Source organism: Bos indicus, chromosome 12, assembly GCF_029378745.1.
Source record: "Bos indicus isolate NIAB-ARS_2022 breed Sahiwal x Tharparkar chromosome 12, NIAB-ARS_B.indTharparkar_mat_pri_1.0, whole genome shotgun sequence".
Classification (NCBI taxonomy): Eukaryota; Metazoa; Chordata; class Mammalia; order Artiodactyla; family Bovidae; genus Bos; species Bos indicus.
Window position 1 is genome coordinate 15,742,481 of NC_091771.1, and position 25,729 is coordinate 15,768,209.

Consider the following 25,729-nt stretch of genomic DNA (forward strand, 5'->3'; position numbering starts at 1 on the left):
CAAAGCAAAGGCTTTCTCTTAAATTCTGTTGACTGCTCTCCATGTCTAATCCTGGGGACCTGGTGGCTTCCCTGCTCATTCCCATCTGTGGCTACAGTGATGAGTTATTAGAGTCTGGAACTCCCTGACTAAAGATAACTCAATGAATCAAACTCCCTGGAAATGTGATCCGGGACTCTGAATTTTTATAAGTTCCCCAAGCACTGATGTTTGAAAACCATTGACATGGAGTCCACATAAGAAATCATTCCTAAACTCCATTTTCAGCAAAGAGAACCATGACACCTTTGAAGGCTTATGAAAACCAGAGGTGGAGTGTTCTAGAGCTTGACCATGAACAGAGAGCTTCCTGAAGTTCCAGCTGGTACCCACTTCCTCCTCATTTATGCTCAGAACTCCAATAAGCATCCTGAATAACAAGCCATTTGTTAAAGATTTTCTACCTTCAGGTTACATTAGTTCATTTACTTTTTGAGTGACTTTTCATAGATTTCTCCTTAAATTTTCATAGGCTTATGTCTTTACCCCTAATTGTGGAAGACTGATGCTCTTGGCTGTGCCTTGGCAGTTCTTGGTGTTTACTCCACTGCCCAGCACATAATCTGTACTCTGCGGAGATCTATGAATTCCTTGATTGGGGTTCAACTCGGGTGTCGGGTTGGCTAAGGTGTTAAGGATGCCTTGAAGGAAATATCCACATCTGAGTCTCCTGCTCCATCCATCCCGTGCCTGAAACAGAACTGCTGCATGGCAGGCGGCCATGCTGATGGATTGATGGATTGACTTTAGACCTGCTATCTTGTTTTGATCGGTACCTTCATATCTTTAGGAAAAGCTGCTCCTGCTGGCAGCCAGCTGTGAACATTCAGGCATTTAGGAATGGCTGTGTCCAAGGTGGTTCCTCTGAAAGTTAATGTTAACACCATCTGGCTGCCTACCTGCCACCTCCTCTTGGGTGTGCAGTGGGCATCTCTAACTCCACATGCCCCAAACAGAGCTCCTCATCTGCTCTCCATTCTGCTCCGTTCTTGTTCTCCCTGTCTTGGGTAATGAAAACCCCATGCTTCCAGAGGCTCCGGTCCAGAATTTAGGAGCCCTCTTCTATGCCACTCTTCTTGTATCTCATCCCCATCTGCAGTACATTCTGTTCATTCAACAAAATGCATCCAGAATCTGACCGCATCTCAGCCCCTGCCCAGAAAGCACTCTGGTCTTGGCCACTGTCTTGTCTCTGCAGTGGCCTCATGAATGGTTTCCTTGATTCCACCCTCACTCCCTCCAGTCCATTCTCCGTACTCCACTCTCGATACAGTGGCCAAGGTGACAGTATGACAACTGAAGTTAATTGTCTGACTCTGCTACTAAAACCCTACAATTCCTTGCTTTCCTATTTCACCCAGAATAAAAGCTAGAATCCCTAAGTGGGCCCTTTTATACCTCTGTGACCATTTTCAGTTCTTGCTCAATCTTCTCCCATGACGCTGGCCTCCTTGCTGTTCTACAGTCATGTCGGGCCCCTACCCTGGCCCCCCACCCCAGAGGTGGTGGTTCTCTCTGCCTGGAGTGCCTTTGTGCCCCATGGATCACTTCTTTGCTTCCTTCACATTCATCTTCACGGTGATTCCCTCCCTCACCCCTCAGGGTAACACTTTACCATCCCACCAGCACTTGCTTGCAATCTTAATTTTCCCATAGTGTTTACCTCATTTTAGCATTATCTATAAACTGTCTGGGCTGCCCTGGTGGCTCAGTGGTAAAGAACCTGCCTTGGTAAAGCCAGTGTGGGAGACTCAGGTTTGATCCCTGGGTCGGGAATATCCACTGGAAAAGGAAATGGCAACTCACCCCAGTATTCTTACCTGGAGAAGTCCACGGACAGAGGAGCCTGGCAGGCTACAGTCCATGGGTCTCAGAGAGTCAGACACAGCTGAGCGATTGTCACTTTCACTTTTTTTTTGGACTCGTGGGTCTTACCTTTTTCCACCATTAATGAAAGCTGGGCAGGGATTTTTGCCTGTTTCAGTCACTGACATAGTGCTTAGATTATCTAGTAAATTGTTGAGGAGGGAAGAGAGGAAGGAAGGAAGGAAAGAAGAACAGATTCCATTTTCTTAGAAGGCCTAAATATTAGATCAGGGTTGTTAAGCCGAAATCAATATAAGTCCACATTGCGTGGGGAGAAGCACCAAGTTATCGGTAAAGGAGGTATGTCTCGCACTCTGGTTGTTTCTGATTGAGCTCTGCATGAGCGGTCTGCAGCGACTGCTCAGATTGATTAAATGGCTTCCTGTCCAATCAGCTCCCCATCAGTTACCTGCTGTGTTCTCGCCTGTCCACCATAGTGAATGGTACGCCCCTCCCTCTGGCTGCTTGTCAGGCTTTCAGAGCCATGGGTCTGGGGACGTGGAGTTCCAGGGAGGATGGAAGACCGTATCCTATAGAAGTTGAGACAGTCTCCTTACTGGTGGCCAAGGGTCCCCACTGTAAGTGTCCCCTGGAAGCCAAGGACTTCTTACAGGTACTGAATGATGCTAACACGATGCAGAAGCTTTTAACCCATCATGCCTGACCTGGGAGTCACTGCTGCCTGTGGTGAGGAGACAGATTCAAGAAGATGTGGGTGGCTGGGAAGCTGTCACAGCTCATCAGCCACGTCCTGTATTAGCATTCAACAGCAGTGCTGGATGTTCATGGGAGAGAGTCTGTCATTACCAGGCCCGTGGTTTCCTATGAAAATGGTCCTTCAAGGTCTCTTACAGGGTGATTAAAGGTGAACAGATCCCACTGAGCTCTTCCACCATCAGTAACTCACTCTTTTGGCTGGGGTCCAAGTAGAGCCATGTGGTGCTGGAAGCCATGACATCCAAATGGGCTGAGTTATTAAAAGTCTTTTTAAAAGACCGATAAAAGTTATTAAAAGACTTTTAATAAAAGTTACTAAAAGTCTTCAGTGTGGTTCCAAAAGGCAAGGGCCACATGTGAGGGTGGTCCCTCTGGTTGAAAGTGATTGTGGTGGTTTCACAGCACAGTCACAGGTCGATAGAGTCCCCCAATGGGAGGTGGGGGTCTGTGTCCTCTCCCTTGAGTCTGGGGGAGCTCTGTGACTGCAGCATACTAGCAGCTAAAGGTGAAGACGTGCCCCGTGACTTCCAGAGTTAGACTGTTAACTGTCATGCAGCTTCCACCTTGTTCGTGAAAACACTCACTCTTGGAGCCCTGGGCCACTGTGTGTGTACGTGTGTGTGTGTGTGTGTGTGTGTGTGTGTGTGTGTGTACGTGTGTGTGTGTGTGTGCATGCTCAGTCACTGAGTTGTATCTGACTCTTCTGGGACCCAGTGGACTGTAGCCCACTAGGCTCCTCTGTCCATGGGATTTCCCAGGGAAGAATACTGGAGTGAGTTGCCAGTTCTTTCTTCAGGGGATCTTCCTGACCCAGGGATCAAACTAGTTTATCTCCAGCATTGGCAACTGGATTTTTTACCACTTGCACCACCGGGGAAGCCTGGGAAGCCCGGGCCATTGTGTAGAGTCTGGCTAGCTTGAGACTGCCACACCGGAGCGGCCACACAGGGGACAAACTCGTCCTCAGGTCTTCCTGACCAGGCCCCAGACCTGTGAGCCAAGAAGCCCCCCAAAAGTGGGTCCTCCAGACATCAGGCTGCAGAGGACCTTCTGTGCTGTGACCTTTCTGAATTCCTGTCGTATAGAATCCTTGAGCGTAATCACATGATGTTTAAAGTTTGGGGATCGTTTCACAGCAATACATACATAACAGGAACAACAGCATATGGGCGAAATAACAGCTTTGGAGTCAGTTATACGTAAGTTCAAATGCCCGCTCCTACTCGCCTAGCTTTGTGACCTTGGACAGGGTCTGATACAGCTTTATTTTTTTGGCTCTGCTGGGTCTTAGTTGCAGCATGCGGGATCTTTAGTTGCGGCTTGGGAGCTCTTAGTTATGGCATGTGGGATCTAGTTCCCCGACAAGAGAGAGAACCTGAGTCCCCCTGCATGGGGAGCTCAGAGTCTTAGCCACTGGATCACCTGGGACCACCTCCCTTTGACACAGTTTTAAAGTGGGGAGAAGATCACCTATATTTCAGGCTGATGTGAGGATTAAATGAGGTAACACATGTATAATGCCTCTCATGTATTAGGCTTTTGGGAAAAAAAAAAAAAAATCTTAGTTTCCTTCTCCCTTCCCTTCCACCAGGGGCAGAATGAAACAGTGAGACCTAGCTTTGCCTGTGTTGGCAATGCGAGGTTATTCAATGCATATTGTGATACAGGGTGGGTCTCTCTGCATTAGAGCTGTCAGATCACTTGTCCCCCACCCTGTCTACCTTCTCCAGCTCCTTTAGGCAGGGCTTGCTCTTTACGAACATAAGCTAGCCCAGAGCTTGGCTCAGATACTTGCTCCATGAAAGTGAAAGTCACTCAGTCGTGTCCGACTCTTTGTGACCCCATGGACTATACGGTCCACGCAATTCTCCAGGCCAGAAGACTGTAGTGGGTAGCCTTTCCTTTCTCCAGGGGATCTTCCTAACGCAGGAATCGAACTGGGGGTCTCCTGCATTGCAGGCAGATTCTTTACCAACTGAGCTAACGGGGAAGCCCACTTGCTCATAAGTGTTGGCAGGTAAATGTATTGAAGAAATAAATATAGGCAGAACCTTTATATATGGTTTCAATGTAGGATGGAAGTGTATGAAGAATTATAATTCCAAGAATTAAAACTGATTTTTAAAAGTCAAACTCTAGCACTTGACTGCCAGGGAACAAATTCTGGTTCTATTCCTCATTAGCTGTGTGACCTTAGCTGAGTTGCAGAACCTCCCTGTGCCTACGTTTCTCCACCTGCAAAGTGGTTTCCTGCCTAGGAGGTTTGCTATGGTGAATACATACTGTGCACAAGGCCTGGCTGGCTCACAGTAACAATGTAATCATCACAAAGTATGTAGTCCATGGACCAGGCAAATCCACAACATCTATGAGCTAGTTATTAATAGAAACGTGGGAATCTCGGACCTCCACACAGACCAATCAAATCAGAATCTGCATTTTAACAAAATCTCCCGATGATTCATGTGCCTGTTAAAACTTGAGAAAGACTGCTTGGGTAAGTGTTAGCTATTATTGTGGTGTGGAAAAGAATCGGCATGCATAGGGAAACCATCTTCCTAAAAACTGTGGGCTGCCGCAACCTGCAGGGCGCTGGGGATTAGACCAGGTGTAGGGCAATGCCAAGGGCTGCCGCACACTGGTTCAGCATCGGCTTCTCCACCGCCCCCTCCCGCTATGCTCCGTCCTTCAGCATTTCCTCTTCTGGCTCCCAGGCCAGTGCACATCTTGCCAGGTGGCTCCTGGTTTCTTCCTGGGTCTGATTCCTCTCTGAGGTTCAAGTGTGGTCCATTGCCCAGTGCTTGTTCCAGGTAGAGGGAAATGGTGTCACGCACCTTATCACATGTCATGGACATTTACACTGTCAGAGGTATCCTCCTTTGTTACAAGCATCATTTCAGTTCAGTTCAGTTGCTCAGTCATTGTCCGACTCTTTGAGACCCCATGGACCGCAGCATGCCAGGCTTCCCTGTTCATCACCAACTCCCAGAGCTTGCTCAAACTCATGTCCATCAAGTTGGTGATGCCATCCAATATCTCATCCTCTGTCATCCCCTTCTCCTCCCACCTTCAATCTTTCCCAGCATCAGGGTCTTTTCCAAGGAGTCAGTTCTTCACATCAGGTGGCCAAAGTATCGGAGCATGATGTTACAAAGTCTTATGTTACAAGCATAAGCGCACCTATAATTTTATCTTAAACCAGCAACCCATTAAAAAATGTATTGCTTTGTGTAAAGCCGTAAGGCGCATGGCACCATTTCCCTCTACCTGGAACAAGCGCTGGTCAATAAACCACACTTGAACCTCAGAGAGGAATCAGACCCAGGAAGAAACCAGGAGCCTCCTGGCAAGGCTTCCCTGGTGGCTCAGATGGTAAAGAGTCTGCCTACAATGCAGGAGACCTGGGTTTGATTCCCTGAGTCGGGAAGATCCTCTGGAGAAGGAAATGGCAACCTACTCCAGTACTCTTGCTTGGAAAACCCCATGGATGGAGGAACGTAGCAGGCTGCAATCCATGGGGTTGCAAAGAATCGGACACAACTGAGTGACTTCACTTTCACTTTAGACAGTCTCACAGTTAACATGTCTGCCACTCTTGGGCAAAAATAGTGATCGTGGCCTATTTGTGAACTGGTTCTTTTAGTAACACATACGTCTCTGACTACCTGCATTGCCGTGGAGACAGTTATTCACACAATTTTTTTTAGAATGAAGATAATCATTTCTTGTAAAATTACTGCAGGCTCACTTCTCATTAAAACTTGGTTAATGCCTTTCGTGAGTTTGTTGAATCGGATACTTTTGAAAGCGTATCCTCTATTGTATTTCCATTAATATTGTCTACTAGTTTAGTTGCCCTGGAATGTTGTAATACCTTTGTGCAGTGAATGCAAGAAGCAGCAATGGAGATTTCCCTGGTAGTCCAGCGGCTAAGACTCCTCGCTCCCCATGCAGGGGGCCTGGGTTCAATCCCTGGTCGGAGAACTAGATCCCACATGCTGCAACTAAAGATCCTGCGTGCCACAATAAGACTGAAGATCTCAGGCCAAAACGAAGACCCGGAGCAGCCAAAGAAACAGATAAATTATTGAAAAAAATCATTGATGTTGAATGACTGAGAGTAAATATTCTCGTATTTTGCACCACCTTGTCCCACTTCCACACTTCATTAACTCTCTGTTATGTTAGTTGCTCAGTCATGTCCAACTCTTTGTGATCCCACGGACTGTAGCCCTGCTTCTCTGTCCATGGAATTCTCCAGGCAAGAATACTGGAGTAGGTAGTGTTTTGCTGAAAGTTTTCTCTTTCGTCTCAGGTTCAAAGGATTTGTTAACAAAATAAGCTGCTCATTCTATACAAATAAATAATATCAATATTTATTAAAGAATTATCTAGTTTACTTTCAATATACTAACATTAAAAGAAAAGAGAAATAGGAACAGCAGAGGATATATCACCAAACTGGGTTTTGACCAACATCTAGACTCAGACAGCCCTGGGGAGTCCTGTGACACCACGCATTGGAGGCCCAGTTGGGAAAGGTCCCAGGCAACGTATTTGCTCTGTGGGTGAGACTTCAGAGATGGCAGTTCGGGTTCCTGCGTATAATCCCAGGATTTAAACTGATATCCCTATCAATCTGTGAGAAAATGGCAGCTCTGGTTTCATGTTAATGATGTTTGTTTTGTCTTGTAAAACTTGGAATGTTGTTAAGCCCGGGGCTTGGTTGGTTGGCCAGGGCCCCTCCAGGGGCTCAACAGTTTCAAAATTTGTCCCCTATCTTATTTGCGGTGCCCTTGTGGCTAAGCTGGTAAAGAATCCGCCTGCAATGCGGGAGACCTGGGTTCGATCCCTGGGTTGGGAAGATCCCCTGGAGAAAGGAAAGGCTAGTCACTCCAGTATTCTGGCCTGGAGAATTCCATGGACCGTATCGTGGGGTCACAAAGAGTCGGCACTCGACTGAGTGACTTGCACTTTCACTTTCAAGTCTTGCACTCACAACAGGCAGTCAGGGCAGCGTCCAGACAGGTTAGAAGCAAGGCCAGAGGCTGCTCTGCTTTGTCTCTGAAGCCTAAACAAGGTCATTTATTTAATTTCCCTAGCAGCCATTCCCTTCTCCAGGGGATCTTCCCTGTCCAGGGATCAAATCCAGTTCTCCTGCATTGCAGGCAGAGTCTTTACCAGGTGAGCCACCAGGGAAGCCCTAACTCTCTGCTGCTGCTGCTAAGTCACCTCAGTCGTGTCCGACTCTGTGTGACCCCATAGACGGCAGCCCACTAGGTTCTCCTGTCCCTGAGATTCTCCAGGCAAGAACACTGGAGTGAGTTGCCGTTTCCTTCTCCAATGCATGAAAGTGAAAAGTGAAAGTGAAGTCGCTCAGTCGTGTCCGACTCCTAGTGACCCCATGGATTGCAGTCCACCGGGCTCTTCTATCTATGGGATTTTCCAGGCTAGAACTCAGCAATAAAAGCAGGACAGCCTTCGAGAACATGCTGGGCAAATAGGAAGTCAGTGGATTCTGCAGTAGGGGTCCTTGGGCCCCTGGGTTGTCATCTGACTGATAAGGACCACCCAGAGCTGGGGATGCAGTTTCTTCGATGGCGTGGTGGTGGATGGGTTACTTCCCCAGGAGCTGCAAGCGGGCTGCAGCCACTGCAGTTCTCAGGACTCTGTGACCAGGTTGGAAGCCGGGGGGACGTTATACACTCCCCTACACTCCATCCCCTCCCTGCCCCTTGGGCTCCCCCTTGCCTCCTCTTTCTTTAAGACACCAGGTGTGAAGCGGTTTGGAACAAAAAGGGAGGAAGACGTGACAGCCTCACTGAGTCACCTGTGCTCCTACCTCCTCCTCCTCCTCCCGCAGTGGCTGGCAGAGCAAGCGGCATTCTTTATGTCCCCAAACGGAGTCATTCAAATTTGCAAAGCCTCTGTCCCAGCCCTCGGGAGTCCGAAGGTTTTCCCTAACCAAGTGATCTCCCCCAGTACAGAGGTTATTGTTTTAATACAATGAAAAATGCAGTGACATCAAGGGCTCACAATAGCCCCCATCTTTCATCCTTTCAAGCCCTCCTGCTAGTGTATTTAGTAAATGAATAGAGTAATCAGGGAACACAAGGCAGGCTGCTCTATTTTCAGGTTATTATGGAATCGGCACTGTTTACTTTCTTATTACAGTTTTCCAATTAGTGGGAAAGCAACGGCAGTAGCCCAGTTTGGGGTCTCCAGGGAGATGCCTGAAATTTTACATGGGACTGAAAGGGTGGTGGGAGTTGTCAGGGCTGCAGACTTGTGCTAATCTTCCCTTTTCACCAAGGGATTAGGGGCAGGGTTGTGGATTTGAAATTTTAATCAGAGGAGCTGCTGGAACTTTTCCTCACGGTTTCTGAGACATGCCTGTGGCTCCTTCCCTCTTTGATGGAACAGGTCACTGGATCTTTTGTGCTCAGGATCTAGGATTATCAAGGGCTTTTGGAATTGGCAGCCCTGTGGTCAGCTGTTTCTGGCTCTGAGTCCGATGAACCTTTCCTCCACTCCAGGTTCTGTGCCCCGTGTCCCTCCATGAGTGTGGCGGAGAACACCGTACTTAGCTGGGTGCCTCAGCTGCTCCAGCCAGCCTGGCTGCCCTTACAGCCTGTGTCCATCCTCTTCCTGCAGTGATGTATCTCCTCCCTGTCAGGCTACTATTAATCTGTCAATAGATCCATGCTTCTTAAAAAAAGTAGAGTATGTTGAGATCTGATTATAAGAGCAATTCATTTTGTGTATATGTGTGCTTAATCATGTCCAACTCTTTGTGATCCCATGGACTGTAGCCCACCAGGCTCCTCTGTCCATGGGATCCTCCAGGCAAGAATACTGGAGTGGGTTGCCATTTCCTTCTCCAGGGGATCTTCCTGACCCAGGGATCAAACTCTGGTCTCCCGCATTGCAGGCAGATTCTTTACCTTCTGAGCCACCTGGGAATCCTAATTCATTTTAGAAAATGCCGATAACATAGAATATAATATAATCCACCATATAGCTCGCTGGCCTCAAAGTTGATCTTTTTTAGCTCCTTAAGCAAAGATTTTCATATATACATATTCAGTTATTTTCCTCACTTGACAGTGTCCCATGAGCTTTTCTTCACGTCATTAAGTTTTTCTACAGCATTGTTTTAAGTGGCAGAATGCTGCTGCTAAGTCGCTTCAGTCGCATCCAACTCTGTGCAACCCCATAGACGGCAGCCCACCAGGCTCCTGCAGCTCCTCCGTCCATGGGATTCTCCAGGCAAGAGTACTGGAGTGGGTTGCCATTGCCTTCTCCAAAGTGGCAGAATAGTATTTTATTATATGGATATCTTGTTACTGTTTTATTAGTAAAATCAGTTCCATGTTTTGAATCATTTTAGAGGCTTCTAAGATTTCTCTCATAATAAACTGTGCACTGATGAATGTCTTTGCACGTTATATATTATTATATATATTATATATATAAATAATAATAATCTATTATTATTTCCTTAAGGTAACTTCTTAGAAGCAGAATTGCTGAGTTAAAGTGCATATTTTGGAGAGTTTTGAGTAATATTGACATTTCATTCTCCATAAATATTGTTCGAATTTCCTTTGGCCTAGTAAGAAGTTGTATGGTTACAACTGCTCCCTAGTTCACCAGGATAAGCCTATAAGTTCCTAAAGGGTGGAAACCACACCTCCTCCTTTGGTCCTTACACCAGATGCGGTGACTAGGTCTCTTGTCCATGTTTAGGTAATCAAAGCTGGGCCAGGTGAGGAACTCAGTCTCAGGGCTGTACAAAGTGTCAAGTCACACTTGGTCTTTATTTACGGTACTGATACTTTTCAGCATGGAATCTGGGGGCTTCAATTTTGATTTTTTAAAAAAAATATTGCATTAAAATATTATCTCGATTATTAATTTCTGGCACTCCCTTGAGTTTTGGTCCCACAGTGAATGCCTCACTCTCCTCACCCTATTCCTCCCCTGTGCCGGCTTTCAGGGTCTTCTCTAACACACTGCTGCCTGCAGTGGAGGGTCTTGATCGTGCGGTCCTCCGTGAGCTGCCCAGCAGCTGAGCAGTTAGCTGTGCCTCTCTGGGTCTCTATCTGCAGCTGTCAGTGTGTCTCGTCCCTCATGGATGGAGGTGATGAAAATGATGGCTCTAAGGTTGAGGTCATCTTTGACCCACGCTTCCCTCGTGGGTGTCTGCTGGTTCAGGAGGAAGAATGATTCAGGGCAAGAGAACGAGAGCCATGCTTCTCCATTCCAGGCTTCCCGTGAGCCGAGGTTTAATGCTGGCCAGAAGGCTCAGACGCTTTCCAGTCATTCTCCCTTCCTTCCCCTGCTTTCTAAATCCTCAGGCATCCTGCCCCATAGTCTCAATTATTTAATGGTGGGCTTCCCCGTTGGCTCAGTGGTAAAGAATTTGCCTATCAATGCAGGAGATGTGAGTTCAATCCCTGAGAAGGGAAGATCCCCTGGAGAAGGAAATGGTGACCCACTTCAGTTTTCTTACCTGGAGAATCCAATGGACAGAGGAGCCTGGCAGGTGACAGTTCATGGGGTCATAAAGCGTTGGTCACAACTGAGCAACTGAGTGCACATGCACTAAGTATGATAATGATAATAATAGACACTGTTATCAAGCCCTTACTGTGTACTCAAGAGAACGCAGCCAGGAGGAGATGGAGTCCTCACTTAAATGTGTCACCTGACTATGGCAAAGTGATTGCAGATCATAGTGATTGTAGTTCTGGACTGAGTCCTACTGCATCTAAAATCTAATTTGGCCATTTTCAAAGTGGATGTGTGTGTGTGTGTGTGCGCTCAGTTGCTCAGTCATGTCTGACTCTTTGCAACCCCATGGACTGGAGCCCACCAGACTCCTCTGTCCATGGGATTTTCCAGGCAAGAGTACTGGAGCGGGTTGCCATTTCCTTCTTCAAGGTGAGTGACTTGGGGCAAATGATGTAAGCCTCTGAACTCCCCTCCCATCCAGGCTACCACATAACATTGAGTAGAGTTTCTGTGCTATCCAGTAAGTACCTGTTGGTTATCCATTTTAAATATAGCAGTGTGTACATGACCACCCAAAACTCCCTGTCTTTTCCCTTCTTCCTTCCCTCTGGTAACCATAAATTCTCTGTGAGACTGTTTCTGTAAATAAGTTCATTTGTATCTTTTCTTTTTGGATTCCACATATACAGGATATCACACATTATTTCTCTTTCTCTGTATGACTTACTTCACTCAGTGTGACAGTCTCTAGGTCCAGCTTTTTCAAAGGTAGCACATCTTAACTGAGCTCCTGCTATATGCTGAGCCATGTGCAGACTTGAGGAAAGGTTAGTCCTTGCCTTCCTGTTCACAAATGGAGACAGAGACATTTGTGAATAGCTGGAATCAAAGAGGACCTGAGTTGGAGCTGTGATGTAGACACAGAGACGACAGGAGAAGTGAGGCCGACGTGGGGAAAGGTGGCCACACCCTGGCTCTCAACCCCTAGGCCATCTGTCTTGCTTCTTCCCCGCTAACATCATGCTAATATTGTGCAGGTATGGGGTGATCATGGCCTTTAAGGGAGTTGGAACTTAGGTAACTGGCAACCTGAGCAAGTTATAGGAAAGGGAGGATTTTAACTTGTTCAGAATCATCACTGTTGGCAATAATCATATTCCTTTTTCAGCTCTTTAAAAAATCCATCTCCTCCCACTGCAGTGGAAGACTTGTGACAACAGAGATTCTGCCCACCTTTTTCTCCATGGTAGATATTCCCATGGTAGATATTCCCATGAAATCTGCAGACCTATCCATGCGGTCAGTCAGCTCGTTTCACTCCTGTAAGTGAGTATTGATTTTCTGCTATGTGCCAGACCCCGTCTTGGGCCCTGGGGATGCTTTGGTGAACAGACACAGACCGGGGAAGACAAATACAAAGCAAAGCACCACAAGTGTGGTGAGGGTTAGGGAGCGACAGATCACAGGCTGTGCTAGCGGAGGAGTTTGATGTAGTGTGAGCCTTACATTCCATCAGAGGTGCCAGGGGAGGCGTCCCTGAGGCTCCGAGAGGAGCGAGAATTACCCAGGTAACTGGAGACGAGTGGGCAGGAGGGAGAGCTTTCCAGGCAGAGGCGACAGGGAGGAGACTAAGAAGAGAGGGAGCACCGTGCAGGTTCTAGAGCAGAGAAGATGCTCAGAGCTGCTGGAGGACGGTGGGGGTTGGGGGAGAGGGGTGACATGAGGAGGGGGCAAGGGGGGACAAGGGGGACAGAGCCAACCGAGACAGAGGGGAAAGCAGGCAGGGGAAGGGTGGGGACCAGGGCTGGGTGACCTCGGAGGCCCGCCTGGGGGCACCTGGCACTGCGTGCCGGGCACTACAGGTGCTCCAGTTGCAATGTTGCTTAGACCTGACTGCAGGCGTGTTTCCCCGGGGGGCCTGAAGCTCACCGTGGAGTGACGAGTGTGGATTCCATGCTTGGCCACTTGGCTGGAAGAGCCCTGACGGGAGAATCACCCTGACTCCACAGGACCACCACCGGGAGGGGCTTCTGGGGCGGGAACAGTGGTGGTGGTGGGTCGCTGAGGAGCAGAGCCCTGCAAGCTGAAGCGGCCTGCCAGTCTGCCTGTAACTGGGAAGGGTTAATTTTGAATTTATGCTGAACCTGCTACTGGGACTTTAACCCTCCTTTTCCTCTTTTATTATTGTGAGCATACATACTGGCCTGTGAAACTAACGCGTCCCCCTGCCTGAGGCTTGCCATTCTAGGGGACATTTGCAAGGATCGAAAAGTCTTTTTACTTTGTTTCCTCCCCTCACCACTCCCTCCAATTCTGATCCATAAAAGAATCTGGCAACCAGGCCCCGACAAGATGGTTATTTTGAGGCGCTAGCCTGCCATCTTCTTGGTCAGCCGGCTCCCAGATAAAGTCCCTTCCTCATCCTGACACTTTTGTCTCAGATTTATCGGCTTTTCTCGCGAGGCAAGCAGAGCGCTCTTGGACTCGGTAACATAACCTTTTAAGAAAGTGCTGCATTTATTTCTCTTTGTTTTACTGCTATTTGCCTTTACTTTCAGTTAGAATAGCAGGACAGAAATGTCTGAGGCTTTTCGCTAAGCCCCGCAGTTAGCCTTGTTAACAGGGCTACGGACACGTCCCTCTCTCCCTTGGGTCTCTCCCAACAGATGGTCTTTGTCCAGGAATGCTTTGAGTTCTGGCAAGATTTGGCTATTTCAGCTGAACTCAAGAAGTGTTTTGAGTTCTCGAGCACGCACTATGTCAAAGGGAGGATACCAACATATCAGTAAATGAGACTGTCCTGGCCCAGGGGACCACACCTTTGAACTGTGGTCAGCGGGGAGGAACTGGGTGCTCTGATGGGTTGGCATAAAGTGCTTAAAGGAGTCGGGGGGCCTGGGGGCAGGGAAGGATGTCTTGAGGGGTGAATCCCACGCTGGTGCTTGGGGGAGGGACAGGCAGTTGAAGCGGAGGGAACCGCATAAGCGAAGGCCCAGAGGAGTCAGCCTGTTGCAGAGAAGAAGCCAATTCTGACTCCATGTTGGAACTGCTTCTTGGATTTGCTTTTCTTTGCTTTTGTTATTATAATCATACATGACGGCCTGCCTCAGCGAACCCTGCCCCTCTGCCTGACTGTAAACTAATGTGCCTTTGTTTAGAACTCTGTCCACCTGTAGATGGCAGGAAGGAAGAGATTAACACACTCCCTGCCATTTTAGGAGATATTTGCTAGATTAATGACCTTTCTACTTTGCTTCCTAACCTCCCCCCATCTCTGATCTATAAAAGAACCTGGCATCCAGACCACATAAGATGGTTATTTTGAGGCACTCTCAAGAGTTTTCTCCAACACCACAGTTCAAAAGCGCATCAATTCTTCGGCGCTCAGCCTTCTTCACAGTCCAACTCTCACATCCATACATGACCACAGGAAAAACCATAGCCTTGACTAGATGAACCTTTGTTGGCAAAGTAATGTCTCTGCTTTTGAATATGCTATTTAGGTAGGCAATTGGAAAGGATCAGTAGGACTAGAAGGGAAAGATTAAACACTTGCTCTACAAGAGAGCAGCGTTTATCAACCCACCTGAAATGAAGCTCATAAATAGTCTAACCAAGCTACTTTCTTAATTTCAGAAATTTTAACACACTAAGTGTAGTATGAGCATCCCTGATGGCTCATAAGTAAAGAATCTGCCTGCAGAGCCGGAGACGCAAGAGATGTGGGTTCAATCCCTAGGTCTGGAGGATCCCCTGGAGAAGGAAATGCCAACCCACTGCAGTATTCTTGCCTGGAGAATCCCATTGACAGAGGAGCCTGGTGGGCTACAGTCCATGGGGTCGCAAAGAATCTGAGACAACAGACTGACTAAACACACACACACACAAGTGTAATATATGGGAGAAACACCACGATAGTCATTTATATCAAATAACATGTATTTCAGTGTGAAGTAGTCCAATATTCTCACCCACACTAACATCACTGCAGAGGTAACTGATGTTGCCAATTGCAGATACAACATAAAGTTGGACCTCTTTATGTGCGATTTGAATCCCTTGACTCTTTATGTGTGATTTGAATCCCTTGAGGGAATGCAGGAAATGCAGGACAGTTCTTAGAGAGCCAGTGATGTAGGGGAAGAATCAAGTGGACACCAAGGTGGACTGAAAAAGTCAGGGGAGGATAAGGGAAGTTGTGAAGACGCCGCTGGGTTTCTAGTCAGGTGACTGAGAGAGAGAGGTTAGAAACTTGGGAATGGAAGGTTCAATGACCGTGCTCCTGTGCAGGTAGAAAAAGCGGGTCAGCATCGACGTTGGGTAAAAGCGAGGTGTGAGACGCTGAGTGGATTTCTCTGTGTAGGGCTCAGGAATTTCCCAGAAATCCACGAGCCACCCATCCACGACACCAACTGTGGCAGAGAGTTTGAATAAAACAAGAGGCGGCTGCGTTTGGCAATAGAGGTAGTTTGTGATGAGAGCAAGCTGAGATAGTACAGTAGTGAGGGATGAAGCCAGAACACACAGAAAGGATGACATTAGTGGTTAAAGAAGTAGCAGCTGCAGGTTTTAAGAACTGTTGCGACGAGTGGAGAGTGGGAAAGTAGCTTGGATACAGAATGTATGTGTTGTGTGTATGGAGTTTAGAAATGGGTGGGGAAAGAGAGATAGGGATAGATAAGGTGACTTACTATTGATTTGGCATGTGTCATATTTAGCATGTGGAGAATTATACCCTAGCCAACATTTTATAAAATTTGTTGGATTAATAAAATACAATATCAAAGCTTTTTTTCCCTTAAGAAATTTCAAAGGCATCTGGCCCAGTGTTTCTGGTGCATATCACTGCCACTTTATCACTGTCAGTTAAATCTAGGCATTGACTGGCTTTCCAGTAAAACAGAGGTACCTGGTTAAAGAACACATTGGCAATTCAATTATGGTTTTCTAATGACCAGGCCAAGTGCTACCCTGGTGGCTCAGCAGTAAAGAACCTGCCTGCCAATGCGGGAAGCTTGGGTTCAGTCCCTGGGTCAGGAAGATCCCCTGGAGAAGGAATTGGCAACCTACTCCGGTATTCTTGCCTGGAAATTTCCATGGACAGAGGAGCCGGGTGGGCTACAGTCCATGGGATGGCACGGAGTTGGACATGACTTAGTGACTAAACAACAATAGCAAATGACCAGGCCAAGGCACCTCCTGGAATTGGTAGGAGATCTGTTGGGCTAAGGCTCCTTAAGGAGGCAGATCACAGGTAATTTTCCATTTGGACATGGACCAAAAAGAAAAAAAAGTGATTTTTTTTTTAAAGGTCATTTGCCTTGTACAAGGAAAAATGCCAGTGTAGGTTTTAGTCATTTGATTAGAATATGTAGAGGCTGATCTTTGAGTTCAGTGAGCCCCTCGGTAGGAAAATTCTTATAACTCCCTTTGACATCTCTGACTTACTGGGCTGATTCCCTGGCTTTTCTCCCAATGGTTCCTATTCACCCAATTGTTTCCTACAACTGAATCAAGCTGTCTTTTTGACAATAAACTCCAGGATGAGGCGAGTTTTCAAATTTGGTATCTTCTTCCCTAATGTGCTTTTCTTTGATTCCGAGCGTGGCTGGAACAGCAGTGGCTGGTTTATAATTCCCAGGCAGGGACTGAGACGGTCTTGGGAGCTGCCGTGTGAGAACGCTGTCTCCCTTTGTACAAAGATGGCTTAGATTTCTTCACAGCTTCTTTTCCCGCGGCAGCTCAGAAAGTGTAAATGGGGTGGGGGATGGGGCGTGTGTCGAATGGAAAGGTTTTATAATTTCAAGGCAACCTAACAAAACAGATCCTTCAGAATGTGGCAAGCTAGTCCCGGGCACAAGAATTGCCTCCTCTTCCTGCGTCTGTAGCCTTTTGCATTACCCTGTCACTAGCAGAAAATAGGATTTCTCACCTACAGATGGAGAAGAGAGACGAGGCTAGCCAGAACATTAGGTAGAAATTACTTGTCAAGTTTGATCAATTCAGAGAAAATCCAAATCCCCTTTGAAAACGCACAGTTGATATTCGAAGATGAGCAGGGGATGTCCTTATAGATCCATTGTTTGGCTAAATTGTCTGCATATGCAGCATGTTTGCTAAATGAATGATGCATTTGCATCTAAATGGTCCATAAGTAATTTGATTCTGCTCCAGACAGGGTAATAAACAAGCCCCCTCCCCACTGTTGGCCTTGTGAGCCGGGTGTGTGCCTGGACTCCTGTCTTCTTGCTTGGATTGTGCTATTATTTGACAAGGCACCGGGGAAGAAGTACATGAATCTATTAAGGGGAACCAATCTCCATTATGCGCTGAGATTTGAGGGAACGGGCAGAGAAATCTTTCATAATGTACAGCTTTTGGCCTCCGGCTCTCTGAGCAAAAATTAGAAAAAAAAAAATCAAAGTTGCTGCCACTGTAGCAAATCCTCTCTGAGCGCTGGGGACAGTGAGGCGTTAATTACCATCTGCATGCTGCTTTTTTATGAGAGCGTTAAGTACCCGTGCCTCCTGTCCAGCACCTGAGTGAGTATTTATAGCTCATATGCAAACGTGGGATCCATGATCTGCATTTGAGTTGGGATACTCTGAGGACATTAGCTACTAAGTGGACACAGCCAGGTATTCAGATCACAAGCTTTCCCTCCGTGTCCAAACTGATGAGTTCCAGCTCTTAATATGGAAGGCAGGGGGCTTAACGCCAGTTGCCAGTTTCCGTCTTGCAGTTATGTCATGCCTGTTATGTCAAAACCATGACTCTTTATGGCCTCTTTTCATGAGATTTGTGACGTTCCATTCTTTTAAAGGCTCCAAGGGGATAGTACACCTTGATTTAAGAAAGCTCAGTATATTAATCCAGCTTCACTGGAGAGAAATATAGGAGGATGGTTATTCACTTTGCAGAAGGATCTACAATGGAATTCTTTAAGTTGTAAATATTATATGGGGTGCTTAGCTTGTGATTTAGTTCATCATTTCAGGAAGAGGTCTACTGGCACAATGCACTCTACTTCTGGGATTTTGGTGTTTCTTACTTAAGATGATTCACCCCTTGCTTCCCAACCCACAGCAGCATCGGGACAAGCCAGAACTCAGGAGATCATCCTAGCGGTAGCTGCTTTGAATCCACAGGTTTGATCCTAGAACTCTAAGCCTCTCATCCTTTATGGTGACAGGTCCTATAAGTTGGCTCATGTAGTACAGATTCTAATTGCTTTTAGTTTGCTTTGTGGAGCTAGAGATTCTGAAAGCTAAGACCAATTCTGCCCAGTTTCCCTGGCGTTAAGACCTTCTCCTATGATTTAGGAATTAGATCTCCTGGCAAGTACAGTAGTAGGGATGTCTGACCCTAGTAGGGAAGGAAAATACTGTCCCACTACCATCACTGACTCAATGGATGTGAGTTTGAGCAAACTCTAGGAGATGGTGAAGGACAGGGAAGCCTGGTGTGCTGCAGTCCACAGGGTTGCAAAGAGTCGGAAACAACTTAGCAACTCAAGAACTACTGAGTTCTTGGCTTCTGAGTTCTTGGCTAAGACTCCTGTAATAAAACACAGATGCACACAAGAAACAAACAGGAGTTTATTAACATGTCCACCTCATGTATATGTGAGAGACACCTGGAGAAAATGAGTAACTCAAAGAAGTGGCTTAGAATTCAGGCTTGGACTTCCCTGCTAATCCAGCAGTTAAGAATCTGCCTGCCGATGCAGGGACATGGGTTCGATCCCTGGTCCGGGAAGATTCCGCATGCTGTGGGGGCAACTGAGACCATGCGCTGCAACTCCCGAAGCCCTCAAGCCCCAAAGCCCATGCTCCACGACAAGAGTGGCCCACGCACTGCAACTAGAGAGGAGCCCCTGTTCGCCGCAACTAGAGAAAGCCCGTGTGGCAATGAAGACCCAACACAGCCAAAAATTAATTAATTAATTAAAAAAAGAATTCAGGCTTAAATATCATCTTAACAAGGACAGGAGAGGAGGATGAAGTCCTCCTGTTAATGGGAGGAAAAATTGACTTCCAGGAAAGTTGAATGGACCCTTAGAAGAACAGATAGGAGAGATGATAGTTTGTGAGGAAGTTTGTCTGAGTGAGGTAGTGACTTCTCTTCTCTCCTGTGATACAGTCCATCTTCCCTGGTTGGTGAAATTCCTAGGGAGATGGTTTATGACAGTGGACTTCCTTCTGGAAAATCTCTTTAGGTAGATATGGGGCGTTCAGAAAAAGCCTTCTCCGTGTATTTGCTATTTTCCAAGTGCCTAGGGCTCAATATAATCAATATGTCAAAGTGGCATGTTTTGGGGTGCTGCGTCCTGAACTCCCACAGTCATATTTTGGGGAGCCATATTCTGCTACCCTGGAGGCAGCCATGGCCAAGTCTCTGACCCCAGCATCCAGCGTCCTGGTATCAAGGTGTTGAGAAGCAGAAGGCGACACAGTGGTATTTCTGCCAGAAGAATTTGGTGCTATATATAGCTAGGTAGTTTTCGTTGTCTGCTCTGTCCCCGACTCTATGACTCTCTGGCCCTCCTGTGAACTACCTCATATATTTTCTGCTTAAACTAGCTACAGCAGATTTATTGGCCACAACCAGAAAGCTTTACTGACACACTCCCCGATTCCTGTGTGTCCTGGGTGGTTCGCACTCTGGGCTATGGTGCACTGCTCAGCTCCAGAGGACACCATTCACATGGGCTGAACCCTTTCCCTCATGAACTGCTCTGGTCTTGCAAGCCTCTCATCGGTGTCTCAGCTCTGCTGCTCCTGCTGCCTTAGTTTGGGCCTCACTCCACGGCTTGTACTGTAGCCACCCAAGCATGAAGGGAAAATTTTCTACAGAGATGACAACTCTATCAGCTCTCATGACATTCTCCAAGGGATTAAAACTCTTTAAGGCTATAGTTTCTTCTGTCCAGACACTTAGGACAAAATATTCCAGGGGCTGGGTGCATTAATCATGAGTTTTATTTTCAATATTTTATGATGTTTTGACATGTTGGGGACTTGAGGACCCCAGAGAGGGACAGCCCCTCTGAAGGTTAGATGAGTCATTCCTCAAGAGAGTAGACAACGTCCCTGAGAGCATGCCTTTGATGTGTAAATCAACCAATCCTGAATCCACAATACTTTGGCCACCTGATGTGAAGAGCTGACTCATTGGACTAGACACTGGGAAAGATTTAGGGCAGGAGGAGAGGGGGCAGCAGAGGATGAGATGGTTGGATGGCATCACTGACTTGATGGACATGAGTTTGAGGAAACTCTGGGAGATGGTGAAGGACAGGGAGGCCTGGCGTGCTGCAGTCCATGGGGCCGCAGAGAGTCCAACATGACTGAGCGACTGAACAACAACCTTCCTCCTTTTATCAGGCACCTGCTCTAAATCACCTCAGGGGGCAATAACCTTGAGGAGGCCACTGAGATTCAAATACCCAATCCTCAACCCGCTCAGCTGCCTCCTCCGCCTCACCCAGCCCTTCTCAGGAAAAGCACAACGGTGGCTTTTGCCATGTTGCTTCACCCTCATTCCTGTCTCCTGTCTGCCCTGATGTTTCCTTGTGTGGCTCTGGGTAGCACGGGGACCCCCCCTCCTCTTGGAAATTTTTACATAATAAACTTTTCACTCACAGGTATTTGTCCCTGTGTCTACATCTTATCATATCTGATTAAAACAAATCCTGGCCAATTGAAAACACTGGGAAAGAAACTATTTGAGCAGTGCTACATAGTATCACAGGCTTCCCAAGTGGCTCAGTGGGAAGGACTCCATCTGCAATCAGGAGAGGCGAGAGTGCGTGACTGAACGTCGCTTGGTCGTGTCTGACGCTTTGCGACACCATGGACTGTACAGTCCATGGAATTCTCCAGGCCAGAAGACTGGCGTGGGTAGCCTTTCCCTTCTCCAGGGGATCTTCCCAACCCAGGGATCGAACCTGGGTCTCCTGCACTGCAGGCGGATTCTTTACCAACTGAGCTATCAGGGAAGCTGAGATGAAAGAGACATGGGTGTGATTCCTGGGTCTGGAAGGTCCCTTGGAGGAGGAAATGGCAACCCACTTCAGTGTTTTTGCCTGGAAAATTCCATAGAGAGAGGAGCCTGGTGGGCTACAGTCCATAGCGTTGCAAAGAGTATGACATGACTGAGCCTACACGCACAGTATCATATTCCAAAGTCTTTATTTCTTATGATGAACTGGACTCCTCAAGACAGAACCCTTGTATTTTGATTGTCTTCTGCCTCAGCGAAGTTACATGAAGGATTCCCCATCAGTGCATTCCCTCTCATTGTTGAGTCACTGACCATCAGACGCGAAGTCTCCCTTATCGTTTATTTCAGAGAACCTAAGAACTAACATGAGTAAGGCTCTCTGTGACCTTCTAGAATCTCTAGCTCTTCTAGAATTTTGGAGGTGAATGTGTAGATTAAGACTCTAATAGGATTGCACATCTGGAAGAAAGCTCAAAACACCTGTAGAATTTATAGTTACTCTACCAAGTCTCTAAACAATTACAGAATCTTAGAGTGATAAAGGAACCTAGGAATTACCTAGATTCCTCCTCTGTGACTCTCTTCATCATTCAGTGCTTGCTTATTTATTTTTCGACTGCACTGGGTTTTCACTGTGGCATGTGGGCTCCTAATGATACACAGACTCACTAGTTGTGGCTCACAGGCTTAGTTGCCCCACGGCATGGGGATCTTAGTTCCCCATAGGGATCGAACCCATGTCCCCTGCGTTGGAAGGTAGATTCTTAATCACTGACCACCAAGGAAGTCCCTATTCAGTGATTCTTCATCAAACCCTCTTCCTGTTGAATGAATCCCTTCTGCCATTTCTGATGGTCAGTGACCCATCCATTTGATCATGCCATTGCATGTGTGTTTAAGTGAATTGTTGTGTATTCTAGTGCCGAAGTTGATGAACTACAGCCCGTCGGACAAATCCAGTCTGCTGCCTGTTTTGTAAATCGAGTTTTATTGGAGGACAGCCATGCTCATTCATTCAGGTGAGGTCTAAGGCAGCTTTCACACCACAATGGCAGAACTAAATAGTTGCCCGAGAGAACATATGGTCTGCAAAATCTCTAGTATTTACTATCTGGCTCTTGTCCTAGCAGATAGAATGGGCTGGAATCTTGGACCTTATTTACAAGTTCTGCAGGGACAATGCCAAGTTATTTCTCCATGAAGCATTTTTTAATCATAATAGCTTCCATCAAGTTCCTCCTCAAACCATGTCAGTTAAAGTCTTCATCATTTCATCATTTCGTTAGCTCTTTATTCTTCAAGGCTGTTATACATCCATTGAGTCAGTGATGGTAGTGGGACAGGTTCAATCCCTGGATTGGAAAGATCCCCTGGAGAAGGGAATTTCAATCCACTCCAGTATTCTTGCCTGGAGAATCCCATAGACAGAGGTGCCTGGCTGGGGGCTACAGTCCTTAGGCTTGCAAAGAGTTGGGCATGACTGAAACACACAGGGTAATAAAAAAATAATCTCTTCAGAAAGGAAGATGGGCAGACTTCCTAGCAACCCTACCTAAGATCAGAGTCTCCTAATCTCAGGGTCCCTCTCCCTAATGCTCCCCAACTCTGTGCTCAGGTAGCATCTGTTCATTGTCCTATTGGAACTGGGGCTCAGGAAACCTAGACTCAAATATTATTCTTGTTGTAAATAATAAATTGTCTAGGGACTTCCCTGGTGGTCCAGTGGTTAGGAATCCGCCTTCCAATGATAGGGACACGGGTTTGATTCCTCTTCAGAGAACTAAGCTCCCACCTGCCTCGGGGCAACTAAGTCAGTGCGCCACAGCTAGAGAGAACCCCACGCACTGCAACGTAAGATCCCGCACGTGGCAACCAAGACCCAATGCAGCCAAAGAAAAATGTCCCAGTCCATCTGGGCTCATTGTCTTCTTCTGACCAGAATTATGGATGCATGTCATCTAAATCAACCAAATGCCACTGGGCTGCTGCTTAGAAACTGCTGGGCCATTAGACAGTTGCTTGATGCACATGTAAATGTATTTATTTTGTCTCGTTGAGTTCACTATGAGGTTCCTGAGGGCAGGGACCAAACTGTTCTTCCCTTTGTATCCTCCAGTAAGCCCAACACATGTAAACACTACTATTTTGTTGCTCTTGCTGTAGGCTCTCATACATCCTGTCCTGAAGTGCTCTTCTTGATGGTTGCCTGAAGATGTGGGACTGTTTATAAATTGCCATGGCTTCCATGTGCCCAGTTGACTCAAGACTCTGGGCTCTCAAAACACCCCAGGCTTTGTTAAACAATGGAGGTGAGTTCCAGTCCCATCAGTGCCCACCCAGAGGGCAGCCCACTGTGAATGCAGGAGCAGAGTCTAGGGAATAGCCCCACCAGCCCTGCAGCCAGAGAGCTGGCCATACACATGGCTCCCCAGATTAGGAGCAGAATAAGCAAAGGGCAACACTGCCAATTAGGGCTTGCTGTGGCTGGTAACCCACACCCACAATAGGACAAATGCACTTTATGGACTTGTTCCTCTTAGGTTTGCCAGATTTAGCAAATACCCTAATACTTTGATTTTACTAAGTGGTCCTACTCTCTGCACTCTCCCCTCTAGAGCCCATTCCCCAACTGAGCCTTGCCCTCGGGGTGTGGCCACATCACTAAAGCAGACCCAGTGATAATGGTTTTCCTGATTCTCATTTTTCACAGAGCCTCGCACCTGGGCTGGTGAAGATGTAGATCTGAAAGTTTAGAGGGTGGACCTAGACTTCCAGGAGACCTTCCCTGAGTTTTGCTGGCTGCCTTGATCTTCTGTCATTGTTTGCAGGAAGCAGGATCACCAGGTAGGTGGTGGGCTTGGCTTTTGAATGATCTGGAAGCGTTTCCATTGCAGGAAGGGGGACCCCTTCCAGGGCCTGAGGGTGGGATCAAACACTCAGAAATGAATGATCAGAGGAGACACATGTGCTGACAAAGCAAAAGACTTTATTGGGAAGGGGCGCCCCGGTGGAGAGCAGCAGGGCAAGGGAATCCAGCTGTCACATGGCTCACAGTCTTGGGCTTTATGGTAATGCAGTTGGCTTCCGGGTCGTCTCTGGCCAATCATTTTGCTTATTGCCCATGTGTGGTCTGAATCAGAGTCCTTCTCAGCCAAGGTGGATTCCAGTGTGTGAGTTTCTGGGAGGTTGGTAGGATGTACCATCTCCTCCCTTCTCCTTTCGACCCTCTCCAGTTCTCTGGTGAGTTTTGGCTGTAGCATCGCATTCTTTATCGGGACCTCCTGTTGTGAGACAACTCAGGCAAGCAGTTTATTTTCATGCCCAGCCAAGGCGGCCAGTTTCACTCAACAGTTCTCTAACATTTCAATGTATTGAGGTGCTTGATTTCCTGTTGATTGTGTTTTGTTTTTTAAATCTGTAATTGCCAGGATTATAGAAATCAAGAAATGTCTATCTCTGTGTGTTAACAAAAGTTGATACAGAACCTAGGAAGAGGCAGAGAGAGGGGAAGATGGAATTACCTCCTGGATGGGTGATAATCCACGTCCCCAGCTTTGATCCTTAATAGATGCTTTTTCCATGGGCCCCCTTGCAGAGGGTGTACAGAGTATACCTTGTCTACCTCTAGGCTAATAAGAAACTAGTTCAGTGATTTCCTTTCCTCTCGCCCCATAGGCAAGACTTATGTGGGGCTTAGCTCTGAGCCGCTGCTGAAAGTGGCCTGATAATTCACATCCCCCACGGACGGCCCTGGAACAGTGACACCTGCTCATGCGTCCTGGGGGAGATTTGCAGGATAAATAAATGACTCCCTGGGGATTTGAGAGGTAACTCCCTGTCAGGGCTAGGGGCAGAGATTTAAATATGAATTACCATCCCAGCCTGGCAGGGGTTTATAGGATGAGCCGCTTATGTGCTCATGGGGAAGATTTACACAGTCCCTTCATCGGCACCAGGCTGCCAGAGTTGTGACCACGTGGCACTCGGCACTGGGGGCCCTTCCATGCTGGCTTCCGTCTGCCAGCCCCGGCCACGGCTCCGGCATCACGGCTGGTGACCTCCAGTGTCCTGCCTGCCCAGCTCTCTTCTCTCCCTCCTCTGTGCCTGTCACCCACCACCTCTGCCTCCAAGGGACAGGAGAACAGAGTTCCCTCCTCTGTTGCTCTAGGGAACCCCCGCCTGACTCCTCTCCTCTCTGGACTCTGTTAGTTTCCTGCTCCCCCATCCGAATGTAACCGGTCCCTTCCCGTCAGCTTCTTTCCTGCCTTCCTCCCTCTCAGGAAGGACCGGCTTGCTTCTTCAGGAGGTTTTATCTGCGCCTTTGTTTTCTGTGGCCCCTGTTACCACCAGTGTGCTCAGCTCTGGATTTGAGAATCCAATCATTGGTCACATAACCCTTGCAGAATCCTGGGGGAAAGAGTGTTAAAATCAGAATCTTGGGTTCCACTCTGAGTCTCCTGAATGAGAATCTCTGGTTTCTGGATCTCAGAAATCAAGTTCTGTTGATCACTCTTTATGTACATACATATGCACACACACACACACACACATATACACTTAATTTACTTATTTTTGACTCTGTCAG

The 25,729-nt window shown here is 47.3% G+C and overlaps 1 long non-coding RNA gene across 1 annotated transcript; it reads left to right on the forward strand.

Moving 5' to 3' along the window:
* Positions 1–12,182: 12,182 nt before the first annotated feature.
* LOC139186132 (uncharacterized) lies at positions 12,183–24,901 on the forward strand. The gene is made up of 4 exons (XR_011569636.1): positions 12,183–12,461; positions 22,065–22,163; positions 23,308–23,453; positions 23,855–24,901. It is a non-coding gene; the product is annotated as an uncharacterized lncRNA (long non-coding RNA).
* Positions 24,902–25,729: the final 828 nt, after the last annotated feature.